Genomic DNA, 26,986 nt, shown 5'->3' on the forward strand with positions numbered 1-26,986 from the left:
TAAGAATTTATTTGAGCCAAACTGATGACATGCTAGGAATCAAGATCTCAAGCACTCTCATGGTTGTTTTTTTAAAAAGGTGTCATGTCCAACTGGCATGGCCCAGCAGTTGAGCATCAACCTATGATCCAGGAGATTGCAGTTCAATTCCCAGTCAGGGCACATGCCCAGGTTTTGGGCTCTATTCCCAGTGGGGGGCAATCAATGACTTTCTCTCATCATTGATGTTTCTCTCTCTCCCCCCCCTTTCCTCTCTGAAATCAATAAAAAATACATATATATTTTTTAAAAAGGTGTAATACTTTAAGAATACACTCTGAAATCCAAATAAATGATCTGATGTCTAAGATTTGCTTTAAAATAACACAGGAGAGGGAGAGCAGTCAGTGGGAGACAGACAATTGGGCCATAACTTGATAATTATAGAACCTGAGTGATTAATACAAGGGGGTTCATTATACAAGTCTATTTACTTTTGTATATGCTGTAAATTTTCCATAATAAAAAATAAGGCACAAGATTTCTTCTTCAGACACAAAAAGTAAATCTGAAGTGAAAAGAAGAGTAGGTCAGGGAGTATGCTAGACAGCCCCAAAAAACCAACCTGGCAGCGACAAGGTGCGCAGCCTTCTGAAGGCAGGCTAAGAAGCCAGCTTTGGGAAGGACCAGTGGAGGCAAACCTTTTCCAACCATGTTGAGCAGTGAGGACTAGGAAAAAAGAAGGTAGATGGCAAGTTAACTTCAACTTGAGATGTGCTGAAACAGTTTCCTCGGGGTGTCAAAAAGGCAGCGGCAAGGATGACCATGGGGTCTGGGTAAGGGGCTGTGGAGGCTAGGAAAAAACTAACAATTAGAGAAACAAGAAAATGCCAGGAAACTACAAGTCATAACAAAGGCAGAGAACAGATTCAAAAAGTGTGACATGATACGTGGGTTAGGACTACGACAGGGAGCTTTTCACGACGTCCGAAATGGAAGGGCTGCAGGTGACGGCGAGGTCTAAGGCGGAAAGTGAGGGGTACAAGCAGCGCACGGAGCAGTGGGGCTCAAGCCTGATCCAATGCTGGTTTACGGGGTGCTTTCAGCTACCCATCAAAGACTCCCACCTTCTTCCAGGCTCATTTCAGAGGTGTGTGTTTGTTCTGAAAGGGTCCCTTGACTGGAGCCACTGGTCTAAGGCGCAGTGATCCCGGGAAATCTACTAAGGAGGAATGACGGATGCTGGCCAGGTTAGGGGCGCATGATGAGAGCCACAAATACGACACAAGAGACAAAAGGAACATACGAGTCAAGTGAAGAAAAATTCTATAGCGGTCAACAGATGAGAAGAATAAGCATGTGAACAGTAAAAGACAGACATCGACTTCAAAAGAAAACGGTTAACTGAAAAATGTTGAGAGTGAGGATCTCATCCGCATCCCACAATCCAAAGAAAAGAGTCTAAAAATGTCTCTGTGAGGCAGGTTGGGCAAGAAGAGTTATCCTCAAAATGTCAAAACAGCTCAATTTGTTCATTATGGTCACAAAGTGTTAGGTGTATGAAAACAAAAAAACTTATAAATCACTTAGTTTAATTCACTCATTTCATAGATGAAAAAAGTGAGGTGCACTAAGGCTGATTAGCTAGTACTCAAGAACACAATGCAATGAACGACCAGAACCAGAGCTGAGATGTACACACCCCCTTCACTTGGCACCCTGCCTGGCTCTTCACCTAGCGCCGCTGTTTCCATGTGGTGATTCCTTACAGAGGCTAAATGTCGTCATATATTTTCATTCATAAATAGCAGGTATTTGGTAAATATTTGTTGACTAATACTCAAAATGAGCCTACTTCAATAATTTTATTTTAAAGGTCTCCAATTTCAGTAATTCGTTCTGCTCAGTTTTGCTCCTCTACCCCGCCCCCGCCCCGGAATGTGTTCTGGGTAAATCTCACATGTTGGATAACTAGCATCTATGATTCCAAAAAGTGTCAGAACGTGGAAAGGCACACATAGTGCCATGCTATTAAAAGAAGAGCTGGCATTACACACCTCCCTTATCATTCCATAAATGTGCACATAATTTACAATCGCCGGGAGGAGGGCGTTCCTGACCCAACGTGTTCAAATACCTGAACAGAAAGGAAATGGGATAAACTGCTCAGCCTTACAACACGGATTACAGAGTACACACACAAAGTTTTATCATATTTTTAGTTATTTTTTATAAATAATACATGGAAAGGATATTTTGAAGCCGCCAGAAGCTTGAAGTTACTGCTATTTTGAGATGCGATCTCTTTTAATTAGAAAAAAAAAGTGCAGGGATTACTCATATGTAAAAAGAGATGGTATAAAATAGAAGGCAATTTAAAAATTGTTCTACAAATTTCTGTTATTTTTTTAAGTACATATCCTTACCACTTAGAAAGGGCTGTTGAGGCACAGAGTTTGTAGAAAAGACACAGAATCTGGAAAGGATCCATCTAGAAGCTTTTTCAGTCTTGTGCTCTGTAGGCACGCAAGTGGGCACACCAGGGCAAAGCAGTAGTGGTTCACCATGTACGAAGCAGAATGTAGAATGGTAAAGGCTGGAAGAAAAAAGAAACAAACACAGTTGGTCATTCATAACAGCCATGTTAACAACAAAAGTTGTAACATTTTATCATTACTGAAATTAGTTTTTATAATTGAGAATTTAGCCAAGAAGAATTTGCTTATATATATATATTAAAAAAAAAAAACACAAACTCAACTATATATGGAAAGAAACTATCTGGAGAGAGAAAATTAGAATTCGTCTTTTAAAGGTTCTAATTTAAATATTTTCTTCACCACCCATAACATCTTTCTCAAGTACATGATGAATTTCCTCACCATTGTTTCTTGATGACACAAGGGCCATTATCATAAGAGTGCTTGCATAGCACTTAAAGACATATACATTATAGGACTTGGGGTAAGGACCCTAGACTACCTATCTTTCAAAAAGTACTCCAAGAAGTAAGCACTCTCCACTGCTGGTAGTAGTTTTTAATCTACAAAATTAAGAATGCATTTCTCCTTTGACTCAACAATCCTCCTAGAACATTCTTCTACAGATACATTGTAACTGCACACTCACCAAATAAAGTGTACAGCAGGATTATTTGTAAAAGTGAAACACTGAAAACAACCCAAGAGGATTGGCAAAGTTACCTACGTTACATCCATAAGAAAGAATATAATGCAGCTGTAAAAATGAATGAGGAAGCACTCCATGTTCTTCTATGAAACGATCACCACACACCCACACACACTCATATATACATATATATAGTATGTTACATTTTATGTTTTAAAATAGGGAAGGGGGAGAGAAGTAAGACTATTCTTACTTATTAATATTTATTAAAAAGCACTGTAAAGATGCTAAGAAATTGGTAAAAATGGTTACCTATAAAGGACAGTAAGGAAAGAGGGATAGGAGTTAAGATTTCACAATGTGTCATTTTGCCTTCTGAAACATGTAAATGTTCAAACAAAATTAAAGGCAATTTTCCCAAATGTGCTTGATTTTTACTTTCATTCCTTTCCCATAAAAGCATGAGCTATAATATGATCAGCATAACAAGGCTACTTTCCTGGAAAATCAAAAGGCAATTAATTTTCTTGTCCTTCAGAACAAAATTTCTCTTTCCTACTGGAAGCAATTCACTGTATACTCAGTGCCTACCATGCCTACTTTGTACCAGCACGATATACATCAGAGAACAAAACTGAAAAATCCCTGCCCTAGTGACCTGAAAGCTCAACTGTTATCCACTTACTCACTGCTAGTGAAGGTACAGTAAAAAGGTATAAATATACATTGCTAAAGGAAATTTAAACCTGACAACCATCATAAAAAGCAAGGGGAAACAAGATGGTGGCGTAGGTAACCACTGCACCCGCTGCCTCCCGCAACCAAATCACAATTACTACTAAATACAGAACCACCATCGCTCAGAGCCTCCTGAGATCTGGCTGCACAGAAGCCCCACAACCAGGGAGCTGAAGAAGCGCCAAGAGCGGGAGGAGGGGCGGAGATGCGGGCAGGTCGGGGCTGAGTCAGAGAATTGCCGAGGGCCCACACCAGGTGCCGCAGGTTAAATCCAGGAGGGCATCTCGGCGGTGGAGGTTTCCCGGAGGAGGGAGGGATCCCAGCCCCACAACAGGCCCCCAGCCCAGGGCTTCAGGGCCAGGAAGAGACATCCCCAAAACTCCGGGCTGTGAAACCAGCGGGGACTGTCCCTTACAGTCCTGGACGCTGCGGGAGCCCCAGCAGCTCCTCTTAAAGGGCCCGGCACGGACTCACTCAGACACTCTCCCTCTGAGCCCAGTGCCGGGCAGCAGCTGGAAAGGACCTGGGACACTCTGGAGGAACTAACCTGCCTGAGATCCGGGCGAGAGCTGGAGGGGCGGCTTCCTCCCAGGCAGAGGAGCTGGCGGAGGCCATGGCTCCTTGGCGAGTCCTCCCCGCACACAGCCGGCAGGCATGCGCCATGTTTGAGTCGCCAGCACCTGACTCACACCTTTGGCCCCGCCCCATGATTCCCGGAGGCCCCGCCCCCCCCACCTGCAGCTCAGCCAGGCCATTTCCAGGGGCTTTTCTGTGCAAGTGGCCTCTCGAGCCCCAAGCTTAGGACTTTCCTAAAATCTCTCAAACAAGCAGCAGCGTGCCCCATACGGCATGATAAGTGGTCCCAGGCCTGGCACTAGCGGCAGCCTGCACTGGTTCATAGCTTGGCCTCTCCTGGACACCTCCAAGTCCAGCACAAGTAGCAGCCATCTATGGTTTGCTGTGTAGCTCATGCTGGGTGGCCCTGGGCAAGGCACTGGCAGAGGCTGACTTTGCACCTCCTGGGAGGCCCCAGAGACCTTGCACCTGGTGGTCAGACTCAACCACACTGGATTACAACCCTACCACATCCACAAGTGACACTCAAGGGGCGTACTTGGTGAACACCAAGGCTCCACTGAAGTAAATCCTGCTCCACAGGGGTGTCTCCAGCACAGCAACTCTCTGGCTGTAGTTGCAGCTGGTCCTCACAGCCGATTGGTCTGGGGGTCAGTTCCTCCCAGGGATGCCAACAGCAACCAAGGCTCAACTACAACAGGACAGTGCACACAGCCCACACAGGGGAGCACCTAGAAGGCCCAGGTGCCTGGGGAGGCTGAGCCACTGGACCCTACAGGACACTTACTACATAAAGCCACTCTACAAATTCCAGGAGGCATAGCAGCTCTACCTAATACACAGAAACAAACACCTGGAAGCAGCCAAAATGTGAAGGGAAAGAAACATGTCACAAAGGAAAGAACAGAAGAAATCTCTAGAAGAGGAACTAAATGAAATAGATCCAAGCAAGCTAACAGATACAGAGTTCAGAATTTTGTTTATAAGGATGTTTAAGCAGACTATTACAGAAATAACTGAGAAAATCGTTAACATAATAAAGTACCAATTTGAAATGAAAGCTACACGAACTGAAATGAAGAATAATTTACAGGGAATCAACAGTAGAGTAGAGGATGCTGAGAATCAAATCAGCAATTTGGAACATGAGGAAACAAAAAACACCCAACCAGAAGAACAAAAAGAAAAAAGAATCCAGAAATATGAAGATAGTATAAGGAGCATCTGGGACAACTTCAAGAGGCCCAACATTCATATTACTGGGGTGCCAGAAGGGGAAAAAACAGACCAAGAAATTTAAAACCTATTTGAAAAAATAATTATAGAAAACTTCCCCTACCTGGGAAAAGAAATAGACTCACAAGTCCAGGAAGCACAGAGGGTCCCAAACAAGAGGAACACAAAGAGGCCCAAAGAGGCCCACAGCAAGACGCAGCATAATTAAAATGCCAAAGGTTAAAGACAAAGAGAGAACCTTAAAAGCAGCAAGACAAAGGCAATTAGTTACCTACAAGGGAGCACCCATACGACTGTCAGCTGATTTCTCAACAGAGACCTTGCAGGCCAGAAGGGAGTGGCAAGAAATATTCAAAGTGATGAAAAACATGGAACTACAACCAAGATTGCTCTACCCAGCAAAGCTATCATTTAGAATTGAAGGAGTTCATCACCACCAGACCAGCACTACAGGAAAAGTTGAAGGGTCTTCTTTAATAAGAAGCTAATAAACAAAAGAATCTGACAAACTAAATAGATCCAGAGACACTGATACATGAAACAGATGATCATATTTCAGAGGAAAGGGGGGGGGGGAGGGTGCAGGGGGGGAAGAGATTAACCAAAGAAGTTATATGCATATATGCATAACCCATGGACACAGTTAATAAGGGGGTGAAGGCCTGGGGAGGGGGTGGGAGTGAAGTGGAGGGGGTCAATTGTGGGGGGAAATGGGACACCTGTAATACTCTCAACAATAAAGATAAATTAAAAAATTAAAAAATAAAGCAACTCGTCAATATGGAACAAGAATCTTTAAAACGGTCATAGCTATTGACCCAGTAATTACACTTCTGTGAACTCAAAATGCACAGAATTTAAATACAAAATTTTTACATTAGTTATAAAGAAAAATTGTAAGAAAGCTAAATATCCAAAACTGGAAAACATTTCACAAATTATGATTTACTCAGCAGATGCACTATTAGGCCCTACTTAACCTAGGAGTAATTTCTAGTTAAACATGATACATTAACTACAAATATTTATTCCCAATCCCTCCCCACACTCCTCTGAACTAATTGTAAATTTGAAAAACTAAATTTTAAAACAAAGGAGAGCCCAGCCAGGCGTGGCTCAGCGGTTGAGCATCGACCTAGGATCCAGGAGATCGGGGTTCGATTCCCGGTCAGGGCACATGCCCGGGTTGTGGGCTAGGCAGCCGATCAATGACTCTCTCATCATTGATGTTTCTATCTCTCTCTCCCCCTCCTTTCCTCTCTCTGAAATCAATAAAGATATGTTTAAATTAATTAATTAAAAATTAAAAAAAGAGAACACAAAAGAAGAGAGAACAGACATTCTTTGATAAAATAAAAGTAAAATACAATTTCAAAATAACATGAGGAAATGCTGTTAACTATAAAAAAGGCAGGACTCAAAAATCATATATAATTTCAGCTGTATTTTTTAATTACATTAAAACATGAAGAAAACCTCTACTAAATATTATTTCTAAATAGTGATTTAAAATAAATGATGTTTTTTCTTTTATGCTTTTCTATATTTTCCAAAATCTCTCCAAAGGGCATTTGTTACTGTTAAGAGTCAGAAAAATAAAATCACTTTAAAAACACAGATATGCCCACTAGGATAGCTATAATCAAAAAGATAATAGCCCTGGTGGGGTAGCTTAGTTGGTTAGTGTGTCATCCCAATATGCCAAGGTTGCAGGTTCAATCCCTGATCAGAGTACAAGAATCAGCCAATAAATGCATAAATAAGTGGAACAATAAATCAATGTTTCTCTCAAATCAATAAATTTTTTAAAAGAGAGAAAGGTAAGTGTTGACAAGTGTATGACTGGAACCCTCACACACTGCTGGTTCAAACATAAAATGGTACTGCCACTTTGGAAAACAGTTTGGAAATTTCTCAAAAGTTAAACAAGACCCAGCAATTCCACTCCTAGGTATATACCAAGAGAAATGAAAGCATACGGCCATGCAAAAATATGTACACAGGTGTTCATAGTAGCACTATTTGTAATAGCCAAAAAGCAGAAACAACACAAATGTCATAACCTGATAAATGAATAAATAAAATGTGGTAAATCCCTCCAACGGAATATTATTCCTCCATAAAAAGGAATGAAGTACTGATGCATACATGGTACAGCACAGATGAATCTTAACATTTTGCTAAGTGAGAGAAGCCATCACAAAAGGCCATATATTACATGATTCCATTTCATATAAATGTCTAGAATAGATAACTCTATAGAGAGAGAAGCAGATCAGCAGTTGACTAGGACCAGAAATGAGGAGGTGGGGTGTGACGAATGGGTCCAGGGTTGCTTTAGAGGGTGATGAAAATGCTCTAAAATCAATAGTGGTGATGGTTGCACAATTCTGTGAAAACACAAAAACCTCAAATTGTACACTTTAAATTGGTGATTTGCATGGTGTATGAATTTTATCTCAGTAAACCTGCTTTATTAAAATATATAATATATACTAGATAGTCTATAACTTTTTCACCACTAACCAGTATTTCACATATTATTTCTCATCACCTTGCAAAATACTATCTAATGGAAAATATGTCATTGGATTCAAAATAAAACCAGACTCTTTTCAAACCTAAAACCATGGACAAACCACATTTCTGAGTTTCCATTTCCTTTTGGGGGAGTCCTCTCTGATACATCATCTCATTTTTCTCCCAACACTGAGTTGCATGCCTACCAAGAGTAATTTTATTTGTTCCAAAATCTGTTTACGCCAGTTGTATTTACTAGAGTTATGTAATTTAGTTACAAATTACGTCAAAAATAGGAGCTCAAAAAGAAAATCCTTCGTCACTGAAACTTAAGCTTTCTGATGTGAAAAAGACAAGTCGCTTTTAACAGAAGTGTCTTCTTTCACTTAGCAAAATATCCTAAAGCAAAGGCCTCAGCTATCAGAGAAGCCTGATGCTATACAAGCGTTTATACACTTACAAATTATAAAATATTTATGGTATGTCTCTTTCCTATGATTCCTCATTTTAATCAAATTTTTTGCTTAATCAACACAACTACTGGCTGATTATACAAACTATATTGCATAAGAGAGAAACTTGACCTTACATAAGTTACTTGCATAAAAGACTGATGTAAGTACACTATTACATGCCTATTACATTACTATTATTCTATCGCACGCTCTAAAGAGTGATGGTTGACCCCAGCGAGGTCTCTCTTAGAGGCTGAAACTTTTCTACCCCTCAAGTTCCCAGGTGCACCACAGTCCCTTCCTCTCTACAGATATTCTCATGTCTCAACCTGAAAGAGGGTGCCCAAAGGAAACTCTCCAAATTCAATTCAAGGCTGCTAAAGTCCTTCTTTCCGTGCTCTTAGGCTCTCCGAATCCTCCCTTTTGAAAGCTAAACCCACACCTGACCTGTATATTCAGCTAACCATTAAATGAGCAAACAAATCCTACACCCATGCACCAGACTCCTCTTTATTTCCTCTTACCACACTTTTGTGCCTCTGCTTTCTCACCTACCAACTTATCCTCAACTAGTCATTTGCACTGACCCCAATCACTACAATACTAACTCTTCCTAATGACTTCAAAAGAATTCTAAGTGGTCATTCCAACTGCTCTGCCCTCCCCTCCAACTGCTCCAATGCACCTGATATTGCTGCCAAATGCACCTTCCTAACACAACTCTAATCACACAACTCTAATCACAAAATTCCCTGGCTTGGTAATTCAGTGGTTCTCCAAATATCCACAGAATAAAATCCAGAACTTCATGAGGTTCAAAGTCAAGATCCTAATGGGAAAAAATAAACTGCTCGCCCATTTCCCTGATGTTGTTCCACCTACAGTCAGGCTGAACTCTGCTCTGTGCAAACACACCCTATGCGTTCCTGCACCACTATCTTTCGTCCACCTGGAATGCCCTCCTTTCATTTCTATGCATTGGAATTAATTTAAAATCACTTTTAAAGCAGAAAATCATTTATCCAGAGACTTTGAGTTTCCCAATGGTAACACTTTCAAGGGCTGTTTTATAAGGATTATAAAGTGTTAGATGAATTAGAAGTATTAAATGTAATACTCAGAACAACAGCCAACAGATATCACTCAACAAATGTCATTACTGTTGTTCATTCAAAAGGAGTATTCAATAAATATTTTTTAAACTGATGTATAAAACAAAACAAAATGGCTTTTCTATCCAAGCTATACTCTTTGCTCTAAAAGTAACAGTTTAAGGTTGTGAAACCTCTGGAAGTTAAGATATGAAAATTTTTGATAATCAGTAGTTTTCAATTTATGGGAATCTCAGAGATTCATGATGTTAAAAACAGCAACCCACTATTTCATGGTTTAGTCAACAATAACTTGATCTGTAATCATTTCAAATATATAAGTGAATTCATTATGCTGTACACCTTAAAACTTATACAGTGCCTTATGTCAATTACATCTAAATAAAAGGAACAGAAAAAAATGAACTTGACTCACTAATATCTAACAAAAATGGGGACAGAGGGCAAGCTTTGCCAAAATAGAGTAGTTTCATCACTTTTTTTTTTTTAATTGCGGTAAAATACACATATAATTTATCATGTTAACCATTTTTGAGAGTACAGTTCAGTGGCATTTAAGTACAATCACACTGTTGTGCAAACATCACCACCACCCATCTGCAGAACTCTTCATCTTCCCAAACCGAAACTCCGGACTCATTAGACAATAACTCTCCATTTCTGCCCCGCTCCCAGCAACAAGCACTCTACTTTCTGTTCCGATGAGTTTGACTACTCCAGGTACCTCCTAAGAGATATCTGTCCTTTTGTGACTGGCTTATTTCACTGAGCATGACGTCCCTTTCCTCAAAGTTCATGTTATTTACTTCTCAACAAGAACTCCAAAACCACACAAAGGACATGGTTTAAACGTACTCTGTATTATATGACACCACTCTGCAGATTCAGAGGAATCAAATTACAGAAAGAAGGGAAAAGGAGACTAACATGTGCCCGATAATTATACGTAGATGAAAAAGAAATTGAGACTCACTACCCTAGTGGAAGGGCCACATACTTGAATCTAAACATAATCTCTGCTTTTCTGTTTTGCTTGTCCATAGGTACATTTCTCAGGTACTCAAAAATTGGGGAACTTTATTACTGCCAAAGATATTAGAAAAAAAGGTTTATTCAGCAGGGATGGGAGGTGGAAGGCATTGAAGGGCAGGGGTAGAAGATAAAATTCTAACTGAAAAGTCCAATGATCCAAGAAGGCTGGCCGCCAATGAGCCCAAGCCTACTATCAGATCCTCATCGTCTCTAAATGTTTTTGTCCAACTTCATCTGATGGCTTTTCTACTAAGCATGAATTTACAATGGGAGGGGAGCTATGAGGTTGTAATATATAGTCTACTTATATCTTAAATACAGTCTCACTATAATGTTAACGATCTTCACAGTAATGTGAATTTCCTTCTGCTTCAGAATGAAGGTAAATATTCTCACCATCCTATATTGCTATATTTTCTCCCTTAAAATTAAAACTTTTAGTACATTTCAAAAAATTAAAAACTAAATACCCAACTTCTAACTTGCTTAAACTATATTTTTTCATAATTTAAATTATAGCAAATATTTTCACAATTAGAAGATTTTAAAATGTTATGAAGAGAAATCAGATTTTTAAGGGCTCTCACTAAATAAATCCCCACTGGTAACAAAAGTCTACATTTCCCATTAACTTACTGTTTTCACAAAGTAGTTTCTTTTGATCATAGTCTGAAAAATGTTACTAACAAAAGGAGTACAGTGTTCACAAAATAGTTTTATCTTCACTGATGTGGTTTCCTTTTTGTAGTAAACAATGGGCCTTGGGAAACAGTCCCTGTTAAATGTCTTTTACATTTCTTAATACACAATTGGTTCAACTTCCTAATAATCACCATTTACCAGAAACAGGAAAGATAAAAATCTATCAAGATACACAATACGACTAGGCAAGCCAAAAGGAGAAAAATAAAAGAAAAATACAAAGGCTCCCCGAAGTGGGTGGGGTAAAGAAAACTTCCAACCCAACACCAAGCATCTCCAAACTACTTTTTAAAACTGAGAATATCAGTTTCAAGGTTACAAAAATCTCACATCTTTTTTCTCCATTCCTAGGGGATCATGTCCATCAGCATACAAACATACTATAAAGATTACCCACATTGAAGGGAAAAAAGTCCTCCTGTGATATTGTGATTTATAATAAGAAATATATATATATTCGACCTTTGTCTCATTTCTGACACAGAACTCCTAAAACCCTTGAAATTTCCTAAGTGATGAGAGACGTAAGTGGTCTTGTGTGTTAATGGGTGACTTTTGGACTGAACCTAAGGATCGGGGCTGGTTGCCAAGAGAACCACCTTGTGATTTAGAGGGTTGGAACTTTCAGTCCCACCTCCCCTTAGGGGAGGGGCAGCTGAAGGCTGAATCAATCACCAACAGTCAATGATATCTCTATCATGCCTATGTAATGACGCCTCCATAAAAACTCAAATGGACAGGGTTCGAAGAGCTCCCTGCTAGTGAACACATGATACAGGGAGAGTGGAGCGCTCTGAGGGCATGGAACCTCCATGCTGTTCCCCATACCTTGCATCTCTCCCATCTGGCTGTTCCTGAGTTATACCCTTAAACTGGCAATCTAGTAAGTAAAATGTTTCTTCCAGTTCTGTAAGTCACTCTAGCAAATTAACTGAACCCAAGGAAGGAGTTGCTGGAACCTCCAAACTATAGCCAGTAGGTCAGAAGCACAGGTGACAACCTGGGTTTGCAACTGTTGAGAGAAGGGGCCACTGGGGACAGGGACGAGTCGTGTAGGACTGAGACCTTAATCTGTGGGATCTGATGCTATTTCTAGATAGTGTTAGAATTGAGTTGAATTATAGGACACCCAGCTGGTGTCTGAGAATTGCTTGGTGGTGTGGAGGGGAAGAGGGGGTGAACCCCGGCATACCAGCCTTCGTGACCAGAACTTTTACCTCTCTTGGCAACAAAACCCGTCAGTGACTGAGGCATTTCTCTGCTCTCTGCTCCCCTTTATAATAAAAGCCCTCCACATAGTTGTCTCTATTCAGTATTTCACCACCTTCCCTTAACCCCATTCTCTCCTCTACCCAACCCCAAGGTTTCCTACCGCTACCACTCCACAGGGCCGCTTGTCAATGTCACCAATGACCTCAAGCCTCATGAAACCCCAAGGTCAATATCAGTCCCCATCTTACTTGACTTGACAGCAGCACTTCTTTCCCTTTATGAAAGACGTCCTTCACTAGGACAGCAAAATGCCACACTCTCCGAGGTTCTCTTCCTCCTACTCAGGAGCTGGCTGCTCTTCCTCTACCTTCCTCCCAACTCAGAACGTGAAAGAGCCCAGGGTCAGTTCTCGGCCCCCACACCTGCCGACATTTACCTCTAAGGGACCTTATCCAGGCTCGAGGCCTTAAATTCAAATTTGGGATTTGTTAGCATGTAGATGGTATCTCAGTGCTCGCTCTCTCCTGAGCACTAACCCCACAAACTCGGCCATCCATTGGGACATCCAGTAGGGTCTCAAACTTAACTCTTAATAGATTCTCCTAAATCTACACCTACCGCAGCACTGCACCTCAGTAAATAACACCATAATTTTTCTAGTTGCTTAGGCCAAAAATCTGGCAGTCACTTTTATTCCTTCCTTTACCTCACACCCTCACATCTAATCCATCGACAAGTTCTATCAACTCTGTATTTCCAGACCACTTCTCTCCCATCCTCTTTGACCACCCTAGTCAGAGCCATCATCATCTCTGGCCCAAACAATTAAAGTAGCCTCTTAACTGGTTGATATTCCTGCATCTATTCATTCCCCAATTTCCACATGGTAACCAAAATGACCATTTTAAAATACAAATTTATTCACTCCTCCCATGCTCAAAAATCCTACAGTAGTTTCCCATCAATGCAGAAAAATACCCAAGGCCTTTCTAACCTTTCCTCTATTCTAGCTACACCAACTTTCCCACTACTGGTCAAGTTCAAGAAGCTTATTTCCACATTAGGGGGTAGGAGTGGGGTGATGCACTTATAATCCCTTTAACCTGGAATGCTCTTTCCCTTGAGCATGATTTGCTTCCTCCCTTTGTTCAGATGACTGCAAAATGGGACCTCCCCAAAGAGGCCCTCCCCACCACCCTATCTTAAATAACTGACACCCATCACTCTCTAGCTAAACTTAATTTTCATCATAAAGTTTATCATCCAATATTTGTTTAATTTTGTCTACTCAATTAAAAAGCAAACTCCAGGAGGGCAGAGACTGTCTTGTTTACTTTTATAATCCCCAGTACCATCTCCTGGCTCACTGGCACACAATAAACATTTGTTTATTAAATAAATGATGCCAATGACAATAAATGACATGCACTTAAAAAAAAAAAATCAATATAGCCCGGCTGGGCGTGGCTCAGTGGTTAAGCGTCGACCTAGGATCCAGGGGATCAGGGTTCGATTCCCGGTCAAGGCACATGCCCGGGTTGTGGGCTGCAGCTGATCAATGACTCTCTCATCATTGATGTTTCTCTCTCTCTCTCTCCCTCTCCTTTCCTCTCTCTGAAATCAATAAAGATATATTTAAAAAAAAAAAATCAATATAGAAACTTTCAAACATTTTATTCAACCAAATGAATATTAACGACCTCATAAATTTCATTTTATAGCCATTAGAGAAGAGTTCAGGAAAACAGAGTAAGAAAGGTGAAATTTTTGTCTTCAACAAATAAACCCAATATACAGGGTGTCCCCCAAAATGTATACACACTTTAACAGCTGATAGCTCAATTTTTAAAATGAAATGTATTTTAATAAGCACTGCCTTTATAATTATTCAAATTATGTGTATTCATTTTGGGGGGTATTCATACCCTTGTATCCATTTTGAGATATAACTTAATATTTCCAGAAAACAACAGGTTTCAAACTGCTTCCTTTCTTCTTTGCTAATATACCTGAATCAACCTACATTCAAACAAGCTTAAAAGAAGGAACAATACTCAGATGATAACCCAAAGTTACTTCATTGACAGCTCCCAGTCCAATATCCTGAGATGACTTAATCAACACAGAAGGGAAAACCCAAGAAACATTAAAAATCAGAAAGGAGTCTCACCCCACCCCTGAAATTCTGAGTGTCCACAAAGATACATTTTAAGGGAACAGCAGTGGGAAAGGAGAAGCAGCCTGCCATTATACCAGCCGCTACCTGCTCGAGAGCCTGCCTGCCGTCCACTCTGCGTAGGAACATCCTAGAAGAAAGTGGCCCATGCTCTGTCCCTCCCTCCATCACATTCAGGGGCAAATACTAACTACAGTCTTCAACAGGCTCAGACTATGACTTGAGAGCAGGGGACGCGAGAATAAAATGTCACGCCAGGCTGGGATGGCGCCTATGCTATTTATCAACACAGAATAACGTATATGTGAAAAAACCTACAGTCTTAAGGGATTGGCAGATACAGAGAACTGATTGAAATTTTCTGATTCCAAGGAAAATGATCCTGGCTGACTTCTAACTAAAGGGGTGAAGGGTGAAACCATTTGCTTTCCTAAGATATTCACTCTTTGGGGGGGAATCAGGCTTACCAAAGGAGTGTCCACAGTTATGGTTAGAAACTTAAGGAGACTCTCAAAAAACCACAATCAGCTAGCCGAAAAAATAAATAAAGATATAAAGGATATTAATGGCATTACCCAGTTTCCCTTTCCTTCTGCGCATAATGGAGGCTGATACCTTCCTTCTCCCTCTTCAAGCCAGACACGGTCATGTGACCTGCTTTGGCCAGTAGGACGTGAGTAGAAGTGACCCCTCCTCCAAGGGGAGCACCTGGCCTCTGTGCTCGCTCTGGGCCTCTCCCACTATCTCAGCAGTCATGGAAGCAGGGGGTCCGCAAGTGCACTGCTAAGCTTGTACAGAGAAGGCAATCTGCCTAAAAGGCATGGACTTGACCTAAGTGAGAAGTAAATCTTTGTGTTTTCAACACTGGGGATTGTTTATATTGTAGCATATATGCTAAGCAAATTTAATTAATATTTGAAAATTCCAACAAAATTGATTAAAATTCAACAAGTCCAGCAAATCTGATGAGGGGAAAGAAGCTTCAGAGACAGAAAAACACACACACATATATATATATATATATATATATATATATATATATATATATATATATATATATATATATATGATCATAATGAGAAATGGATTATAACTATAGAAATAAAGGATTTTAATTAATAGAACATGCCTTCAAAACTCAATAATTTCATCTACGGTACGAGGAGCAGACTAAGAAGCACTTGTGAAGCTCAGACTAGAGCAGTGATTTTCAACTGCTGGGACACAAAAATTTTTTAAACATGCAATACCTGACTATTTGGTCAGGAGCACTAACTTCTTTTCCCTTAAGATTGTCAAATAAAAAAATGGCAACAGCCATTCTGGTGTGAATGAATCAAAGTCATACCTATTTTTTGGTCAGATCGGCAAAAAAATATTTTTTTTGGTGTGCCACAGAATTTTAGTCATTAGTTTACGTGTGCCATGAGATGAAAAAGGTTGAAAATCGCTGGTAGTAGAGGCACAGACTGGCTCCCTAAAGACTGAGACCTATTCACAGGACTAAAGAACACTTCCTCTCCCCACATACTGTACCACCACAATACTGAAGGCCTTTTTATAGCAGTTCCTTTCACTCAAAATGAGCACATCATGTCCGGCTATTATTAAGAAAAAATTACAATGCATAATAAAAGGCAAAAAAAACAAAAACAAAAAAACCTCAGTTTGGACAAAACAAACATCAGAATCAGACTGAAATATGGCAAGAATATTGGAATTATCAGACTGGGAATTCAAATATATGCTAAGGGCTCCAATAAGGTAGAGAGCATGCAAGAAAAGATGGGAAATATAAGCAGAGAGGTGGAAATTTTAAGAAAGAACTAAAAGAAACACCAGAAATCAAAAACACTGTAATAGAAATGAAGAATGCCCTTGAGGGGCTATCAGTAGACTGAATAAAGAATCTCTAAGCTTAAAGATATCTCAACAGAAACCTGAAAATAGAATAGAAAGCTGAAAAGAGAAAAAAGACGGGGAGGGGAATAGAACAGAATATCCAAGAACTGTGGGACAACTACAAAGATGTAACATATACATAATGGGAATGCCAGAAGAAGAAAAAAGGAACGTAAGAAATCTTTAAAACAATAATGAATGAGAATTTTATCCAGTTAACATCAGATAACAAACCACAGATCCAGGAAGCTCAGAGAACACCAAGCAGGATAAAAACAAAAGCAAACAAACAAACAAAACTGCAACTAGGCATATCAAAATCAAACTACAGAAAATCAAAGATAAAGAAAAAAATCCTGAAAAACGCTGGGGGAGAAGGAACCTACCTTATCCATAGAGGAGCAAAGATAAGGATTATACCTAACTTCTCCTCAGAAATGAAAATTTACAGTGTTCAAAAAAACAAAAAACACAAAACACTTAGGGTTCTATACCCTGAGAAATTATCCTTCAAAAGTGAAGAAATAAAGACTTGCTCAGACAAGCAAAACTGAGGAAGTTAGTTGCCAGTAGGCCTATTACCAAAACTTGGAAGCAACAAAGATGTTCTTTAGTAGATGAATGGAGAAACTATGGTACATCTAGACAGTGGAATACTATTCAGTGCAAAAAGAAATGAGTTACCATGCCAGGAAAAGTCACAAAGGAGCCCAGCCGGGTGTGGCTCAGCGGTTGAAAGTTGACCTAGGATCCAGGAGATCAGGGTTCGATTCCCGGTCAGGGCACATGCCCGGGTTGTGGGCTGCAGCCGATCAATGACTCTCTCATCATTGATGTTTCTATCTCTCTCTCTCTCCCTCTCCCTTCCTCTCTCTGAAATCAATAAAGATATATTAAAAAAAAAAAAAGACACAAAGGAACCTTAAATACATAATACTAAGTGAGACAGATCTGAAAAAGCTACACACTGCATGATTCCAACTACAGGACATTCTAGGGGTTGAGGGGAGGTAGAGCACAGAGGATTTTAGGAAAGTGAAAATACTCTGTATATCATAATAGACATATGTCACTTACATTTATCCAAACCTACAGAATGTGTAATGTCAAAAGTGAACCCTTATGTAAACTTTTGATGATGATGATGTGACATGTGGGTTTATCTGTTGTAACAAATGTACCAGTCTGGGGAGGGATGTTGATAGTGGGGGAGGCTAAACAAAAGTGGAAACGGTGGGTATATGGGAAATCTCTGTACCTTCCTCTCAATTTTTCTGTGAATCAAGAACTGCTCTTAAAATGTTTTTCTTTATTTAAAAAAATCTGTGAAAAATAAAGATTTAAAAAAAATTTTTTTAGTATTTTAAAAAACAACACTTGCCTTATCTGATCTGCCTCTAATTCCAGTTGTTTCCACACATCTTACAAATCAGGTTTTCAGCTCTGGTTGTCATTAAAACAAAGAGGCAAAACTGTTTGGAAATTTTAAAATGATGTATGTATTGCTGTATCAAAGACAATGCCACAATTTCAACTTATCATAAACCACTCTTCTCATTAAAATTAACTTTTGAGAATAATTTTGGATTTTGTTCCTGGATGTAGCAAATAATTTTATACAAAAACAAAAATGAGACTTACAGAAATCTTTGCAAAGACTGGCCTGATATGGTCTGTCATGCAAATAAACTTACAATACAATAAAATAAGTCATATGAAAAATCTAAACTATGTGTTTATAGACATTTTTCTAGTGAGAGGTCCATAGTTTTCATCAGATTCTCAAAGGGTGCCTTGACCCAGATAAGATGACAACATTAAGAATGAGAAGGTCTTAGGTATAAGTTAAACCTAGACATTCACCCACTAATAAACACTGAACCTCATAAAACCTTCCCTGACCTTCATCTTGTGTCTGTGGCCCCTTCCCAGGGACATAAAAAGAAAACAACTTATTGTCACCCAAATATTTAGGGAAATACTAGGGAACATGAGAGTTCATTATTAGATAAAAAGGACAAATGGAAGTCAATTAAATCACTCCAGTAATTTTTTCTAAAGGATACATTCACATATGGTTGAGGGGATCCTGGAAGATAACTGGATTAGCAGGCATTTGGGCCTGTGCACAACGTGCACGGAGACATCTGGTCCATGCCAGCCCATCTACCTACCCATTGCATCTGTCATTTCTAGGTGGGCTATGAAGGCAAGGAAGATTATTACAGGCAATATAGCCACAACACAATTACTGGACCAATAAAACATGATATATTTTTTAAAATATGTCTTCAATGATTTCAGAGAGAGGAAGGGAGAGGGGGGAGAGAGAGAAACAGCAATGATGAGAGAGTCACTGACCAGCTGCCTCCTGCACACCCCCCACTGGGGATCGAGCCTGCAACCCGGGCATGTGCCCTGACCGGGAATCAAACCTCTATCTCCTGGATCCTAGGTCAATGCTCAACCACTGAGCCACGCCCAGCTGGGCACATGATAGTATTTTTATATATTAATCATGTAAACCAGAAGTATAAATAAATATTATGGGCTATCTGAACCCAAGGACATTTTATAAGCGTGGACGTTTTGGACAGGAACAAGTATCAAGGGCCTTTGGACAAATGTCTCCATGGATGTTTTAGACAGGACCAAATGTCCTGCAAGAAATAATTAGGGTACATGTGTCAAGACATTAAAATGTTCAATAAACTCTAACCCAATAAAGGGGTATTTACCAAAAAGAAATAATCCAAAAGCAGGTTAAAAAAAAAAAAAAAAAGTTATGTATGCAGAAAGATGCTTAACTGTGGTGTACTGGTTAAGAGCCAGGCTCCAAAGTCAGTCTAGTAAGAATCACTTATGGGCTATGAAACATGAGGAAAGTTTCTTAACCTCTCTGCTTCCATGTTTATATACATTTTTAAAAGGTACCCAAAAAGGGGACAATAAAAGTACCTATTTCAAGAGGGTTCATCAAGGTTAAGTGAGTTAATATATGTTAAAACACTCAGGACACAGTATGCCTTCTGCAAAGGTGTGAGCAGTTATTTAAAAATACTAAGCATCGCCTGGCTGGGCGTGGCTCAGCAGTTGAGTGTCGGTCAACCTAGGATCCAGGAGATCGAGGTTCGAGTCCAGGTCAGGGCACATGCCCGGGTTGAGGGCTCAATCTCCAAAGACTCTCTCATCACTGATGTTTCTATCTCTCTCTCCCTCTCCTTTCCTCTCTCTGAAATCAATAAAGATATAAAAAAAAATTTTTTTTAATAAAATAAAAATACTAAGTATCACCCAGCTTGGAGTGCTCAGCGGTTGAGCATCGACCTAAGATCCAGGAGATCAAGGTTCGATTCCCGGTCAGGGCACATTCCAGGGTTGCGGGTTCAATCCCCAGTTGGGGGCGTGCAGGAGGCAGCCGATCAATGACGGCTCTCTCATCATTGATGCTTCTATCTCTCTTTCTCCCTCTCCCTTCCTCTCTCTGAAATCAATAAACATATTTTTTAAAAAATACTAAGCATCAATTATATGTCAGGCACTGTCCTAGGCAGTTGGAATATATCAATGAACAAAACAGACAAATAACCTTGCCCTCTTGCAGCTTCCATGCTAACAGTAGGAGACAATAAACAATATACGTAATAAGTAAATTATGGGAGTATAAAGCTATGAAGGGAAAAGAAACACAGAAAAGAATCACGGAATGGCAAGTGCCAGGGTGGTAAAGGTTGGAATGCAGCTTGTTGAAAAGGTGACATTTGAGCCAAGATTTGAAGGAGGAGTCAAGCAGGTGGTATCAGGAGTAAGCACGTTGCAGCCATGGGGAAGCCAACATAGTGGCCCCAGGTGGAAACATGCCTGGCACAAGAGCAATAGCAAGGGTGATTAGAGCAGACAAGCAAGGGACGAGTAGGAAAGAGGTTTGAGGGACCAACTCATGTAGGCTCAGGAGACAAATGTGCTGTAAGCAAGCTGGGGAGCCGCTGCAGGGTTCGAGGGAGGCTAACATGACTGTCATACATTTGGAAAGGATCACTCTGGCTACTGTGCTGAGAATAGAGTACAGGGGACCTCTCCGTAGGAAGCTATTTGTGATGGAAGTGTTAGAAAAGCCTTGTCTTTCAGCATGAGAAATTGGTTTTGGATTCAGTTAACCTTCTAGCTCTGTTCCCCAGGAAACCAAACAGGCGGAATGTCAGCTGTGTTACCAGGCAACACTGCTATGGTAAAAATGACCCACTGGTAAGTTGCTTGGGGCTGAGAGGAACTACCAATACCTGGTGAGTGGCTCTAAGGTTGCGCTTGGGGTGGTAACTCCTGCAACTGGGAATGTACCTTGTAGGGATCCTGGGAGCTATGCTCATGGGTTGTTATACAAGGTAACAGCTTTTGTAGAACATGGGGCCCCTAAGCCAGGTTAGCTACAGACCCATCATGTGAGCCTCATCACTCACACCTAAGCTTCACCTAGAAAGAGAGGAGGGCGACAGAATAGTTCTGGCTGCTCTCTTTGTGAGCTGCTGCAAGGACACCCACCAAAGGGAACATACTGATGCTTCCCTGCTGGTGAGCTGTGTTTTCTGTCCCGCACCCTCTCAAGTGAAGCTGATGTGTAACGTGGCCTACGGCAATCCACAGGTCTGTCTAGTTGAGAACTAAGAAAATGCCCTGGGAAGGCACTGCTCTATGGCAGGAACCAGGCAAGAAACGGCAGTGGCTTAGACAGGATGGCAGTGGAGTGAATAGGAAAAAAAGAGTAAGATTATAAATAAAATTTGAAGGGGAGCTTATAGGATCTTCTTGTGAACAGAATGTGAATTGTGAAAGAAAGAGTCAAGTTAGGGATAATAACAAGATTTTTAGCCTTTGCAACTGGAAAAATTGGAGTGGAAAATTCAGAGGGAAGACTGAATATCAGGAGTTCGGTTTTAGACAAAGTGGAGTCATTCATGATCTCACTTTCTCCTCAATGACCCAACACTGACACAGCAACTCCAAGAGCCAGGAGCTCACATGACAACGTCTAAAAGAAGCGGTATACCTTCATAAACTGAAGAAAACCAGAGTCCCAGTGACTTCCCTTATGAGTCACTATGCCTAAACCAATCACTAACGCAACTGACTTCAGGTGAAGCACCATTTACAAACTGCAGCCTTTGGGTTGGTTGGAGGGGGGGCCCAGGAAGCATGAGCACTAAATAACCTGAACAAAAGTGGGCTTCTGTTAGCAAGGAAAGAGAAATGACCAACAGGTGCAGTGTCTGTCAAATGTACTGTCAAGAGTACTGGATGAACCATCCACATCAATGTTAAAAATAATCAGAAGTGAGACCAGTAATAAAGTTCAGGCACAAAATAAGACAGGGAGCCAGGTGATACAGGAGAGGAAGCAGCCTACTCTCTGTCCCATGAAGAAAACATATAGACAAATCCTGTGAAATTTTACAACCTCCGAAAGATTCTAAATGATCTGCGGAAAAAACAAGAAGTAAAAATCTGTCTAAAACCAGAAACTCTCATTGTAGCAGAGAAATGTCTCAAAATTTTTTCCAGAGTGAAAGAATTTTGACCTAGACTCTCATATCCAAATGCTCAAGCAAGTGAAAAGGCAGAATAGAGACATTATCAGACATGTAAGGACACATTACTTCAGGATCTCTAGCAAACAAGTATGGAAACCTAATAAAGTAGATGTGAGAACACAAGAGGCAGTGGAAGTGATCCAAGAGCGAAATGAAAAAGGACTCCCAGGATGGCAGCTGTGCAGCAGGACTAGACAATAACTCATCCTATTAAAACAGAAAATTACTGAGCTCCACGAGAGGAAGAAAGGAATGGATTCTGTTCAAAAGACAGAATAACTAAGAAGCTGGCTTAATGACAGGAATGTGATGTTTCTTTCTCAATAGAAAAAGGAAGCTATGTAACAGAAAACTCCAGTAGAATGCTGCTGATCACCTTTCCTCCCTTATTGCTAGAGGAATCTAGACTGTTTTTTAAAGGTATCAAGTGAGATTCGTATTAGAGAAGTAGCCCTTCCCCAAGACCCATGGGATGAGTCACTACAGGTCTGAACTAAGCCCCGAAGTCCCATTCTCCTCTGCCAGCCACTGTTCCTGTTCCATCATGGTCAAGCAATTCAGCTCAAGCCAATGGGACACAGGAAAGTCATCTGGGGAGCTCCTTGAAAGATTTTCCTCCAAGATAAAAAAAAAAAAAAAAAAAGAGAGAGAGAGCTCTAGGGCGGGGTGATTTCTGTAAAAAGAGTTACTGGGCAATTGGTGAACTGGAATATGGACTGTACATTAGATATTAGTATTGTGCTAGAAATAGAGATGCACCACTCACATCCAAAAGACAACCAGGTATGAAGAGCATGGTTATGCTGTTAACTTCACCGGAGTTGGCTTCAGCTTTCAAAGGAGGGTTCTGTAACATAACTGAGAAAGGCAACGTACAGGATTTCTGCCCAACACAGACTTTTCTGCCCAACACAGACCTCCTCTAACAGCCAATCTTGATTCCAGATCTGCACCTTGTGCTGGCGGACAGGGTGTCCTCACAATCGGACAGCCCCACATGCCAAATCCTGCCTCTTTTTAATTTTGTGGAATCCTAATTCCGGTTGAGAATCTGCTTCCTAAAGATCTCAACCTGTGGCAATTAACAATGTTAAATTTCCTGAATTTAATCATTGTTCCATAATCACATGAGTCCTTTTCTTAGGTGATATGTGGCGAAATTGAAAAAGTCATTATCTCTGGAACTTTCTCTCAAAAGAGTCACCAAAATAAAAACAATACCTATAGATCTAGGTATATAAAGAAAGGAAAAGACAAATATAGAAAAAAAAAATTTTTTTTTAATATATGTTATCGATTTCAGAGAGCAGGAGAGGGAGAGAGAAACATCAGTGATGAGGGTAACTGATGGGCTGCCTCCTACATGCCCTATGCTGGGGATGGAGCCTGCAACCCACGCATGTGCCCTGACCGGGAATCGAACCGCTATCTCCTAGATCCTAGGTCAATGCTCAACTGCTGAGCTATGCCAGCCGGGCTAGCAAAATTTTTATAACTGATGAATCTAGGTGAAATTTAGCCGAGAATTCACATTCCTATTCTTACAACTTTTTTGTTTTAAAATTTTTCAAACATGTTTTAAAACAAGAAAGATGAAAAAGCAGCACCCATTCTATCCCCTTCTTCCTGCCATCGAGAAAAAGATGCTTGGAGCTAAGTAGCCACTGACAATAAGAGAAAGATCAGGACAAACACATGTGTCACCTGTGGTTGGACATTCTGTAAAATGCTGCCAAAAACAACCAAAATAATACACCAGGAAAAACAAAAAAGCTATTCAAGGAAGTGATGGTTCAAATGTGAATAATATATATATGACATGACTTTGAGCAATTGATGGACGACAGGAAGAGAGACTCCATTTGTCTTTGCTACTAAGAACATCAAGGTTCTATTGGCACGGGGTCATGACACGAGTGTGCAGAGACGGAAACGTAACCATAACTCACCACTCCACTCTGCGATGGCATCTGCACGATAATTAAAAAGCAGAGGAACAAGAGAAGAACAAAGCACCAAAGGCCTCACTAAGGTTACAGAACAGAATGTGACTGCTTTCAACCTGGTCGGTACACAGGCCCAGCGGACAGAGGCTGGGAGCTGCAGGGGGAGGCGCAAGGGAGAAGGGGCAGCAGCAGAGGCAGGGCTCCAGCTTTGAATCCCGAAAGACTCAAACCTCCTCTGAACGCATTTCACTTGGCTCATTTTTTAAGTTTTAAAGAGATGTAACTCACACACCATGAAATTCACCAATTTATTCACCATTTTAATTAGGTTATCTGTCTTGTTACTGAGTTGTAAGAGTTCTTTATACAGGGTAGGGCAAAAGTAGGTTTACAGTTGTGAGTATGTGAAAAAGTTTATTTTTGTATCACTGTTTATTAATTATTGTATTATTTTCCAAACGAAAAACTGTAAACCTACTTTTGCCAAACCCTGTATATTGTCGATAAAAGTCCCTTATCAGACACGATTTGCAAGTATTTTCTCCCATTTTGCGGGTTTTTTTTCACTTGCTCAATGGTGTCCTTTGAGGCACAAAAGTTTTTAATTTTGATGAGGTCCAATATGTCTATATTTTGTTGCTTGCGGTTTTAGGAGCATATCTAAAGCTTTGCCCAACCCAAAGTCACTAAGATTTAGTCATATTTTCTTCTAAGAAGTTTATCATTTTAGCTGTAACATTTAGGTCTATGATCCATTTTTAGTTAATTTTTGTGGATGGTGGAAAAAGGGGTTCAAATTCCTTCTTTTATATGGGGCTCTCCAGGTGTCTCAGCACCATCTGCTGAAAAGACTATCCTTTCCCTGTTGAACCACCTTGTCACCCATGTAAAAAATTTGATCATAGGGTTTATTTCTGGACTCTCAATGCTAGTCAACTGATTTATATGTACTGATCCTTTTTCAATTAAGTTTAAATCCACATAATACAAAAAATTAACCATTTTAAAGTGTACAATTTAGTATATTCATGTTTTGCAACCAACATCTCTATCTAGTTCCAAAATACTTTCAGCACCCCCAAAAAAACCCGTACCCATTAAGCAGTCACACTCCCCATTCCCCATGCCCCTGGGAACCACTAATTGGATTCATGCCTCTATAGATTTACCTGTCCTGGATATTTCATATCGATGGAATCATACAATATGTGATCCTTTGTGTTCAGCTTCCTTCATTTAGCATAATGTTTTTGAGGTTCACACACTTTGCAGCATTTATCAGGACTTCATTCACTTTTATGGTTATCCATTCATCAGCTAATGTACATTTGTGTTGTTTCTGCCCTTTGGCTAATATAAACTGCTATGTAAGTGCTGCTGTGAATATTCCCGTTTTCAGTTCTTCTAGGTACATACGTAAATGTGGAATATTTGGGTCACATTGTAATTCCAGGTTTAACTATTTGAGGAACTACCAAACTGTTTTCCAGAGCAGTAGCCTCATTCCACATTCCTACCAACAACATACAAGGGCTCCAATTTCTCCACATCCTCGCCAGCACTTATTTTTGTCTTCTGACTCATTTTCAAATTTGACATCCAGAATTTAATACAATACTCCGATGCAGTCTAGCCAGTACAGAATAAAGACTAACACCTTTCCTCTTCTGAATCTCCTCCTATTAGTCCAAACTATGATTCTATGAAGACTTTCTGGTAGTCATGTTACATTTTATATCCATATTGGGTTTATTACAGTAATTAAATACCTAAGTAGTTTGGATTCAACCACATCTCCCTCACTCCTACAATTACACAGCTGTTTTCTGAACTCCATACCCCCCAAACTCCATTAAGTTACCATGTTAGCCTTGGCCCACCATTTCGGTCAGAGATATTAATTTTGAAAGTTAACCTTAAATTTTTCATTTCATCCAAAATCTTGATGAACAATACTACCAGGGTTTTCATTCACATCAATACAAGAATATGGACAGTGGCCTTAAGTTTGTGACTAGAAATTTTTCTCCAGTTGTCATCAATTCATTTTTCATTAATTTTTGGAGGTGCTACTCAACCAATCACATTTCCACCAAATTTTATGGTCATCCAGACCACATTTTCCCCCCTTGTTAACAGAGAAAACTGTTATAAAGTATCTGGCTAAAATCCAATTATAATGTATCTTTTGAATTCTCTTTTCCCAGTCTACAATTCTATCTAAAAAGAAGTACAGTTAGTCTAACATTTTGGTCTTTACTGAGCGCATGTAACACTTTCCTTTAAAAATATAATCATAGTCAATGTTTTTAGCACATAAAACACAATCAACTCAGATCATACTAGGTTGCTAATCATACTTTGAGATTTTTAGCAACAATAAATATAAAACAATGGAAAAACAATATGTAGCACTCAAGGTAAAACAGGGAACAGGTATGTCCTGTGTTATACTTCAGATTATCAAGACAAATGTGTTGTCAATTTACTGTAAATTGATGTTTTTAAAATTCTACAAGAGTCCTCAACCATATAAAGCTCAATAGGAAAAAAAGTTTTCCACCTGTGTTCACAAAAGAAAATAATTAAACTAGTAAACTTTAAGAAGTTTTGTGTTTCTACTAACATAGATTATTTTATTGAAACCAATTTCCCTAGTTCTTTTAAGAGCATATTGCTAGACCAA

At 39.9% G+C, this 26,986-nt stretch overlaps 1 protein-coding gene across 8 annotated transcripts in view; it reads right to left on the reverse strand.

The window, feature by feature from the left end:
• FRYL (FRY like transcription coactivator) overlaps positions 1-26,986 on the reverse strand; it is a 232,288-nt gene that overhangs the window by 191,687 nt on the left and 13,615 nt on the right. For all 8 annotated transcript variants that reach the window (XM_081118984.1, XM_081118983.1, XM_081118981.1 and 5 more), the window contains exon 2: positions 2,406-2,575. The gene's annotated coding sequence lies outside the window, so the exon portion shown is untranslated. The remainder of the gene's footprint in view (positions 1-2,405; positions 2,576-26,986) is intronic.

Source organism: Miniopterus schreibersii (genome assembly GCF_964146895.1).
Source record: "Miniopterus schreibersii genome assembly, chromosome: 1".
NCBI classification, from domain to species: domain Eukaryota; kingdom Metazoa; phylum Chordata; class Mammalia; order Chiroptera; family Miniopteridae; genus Miniopterus; species Miniopterus schreibersii.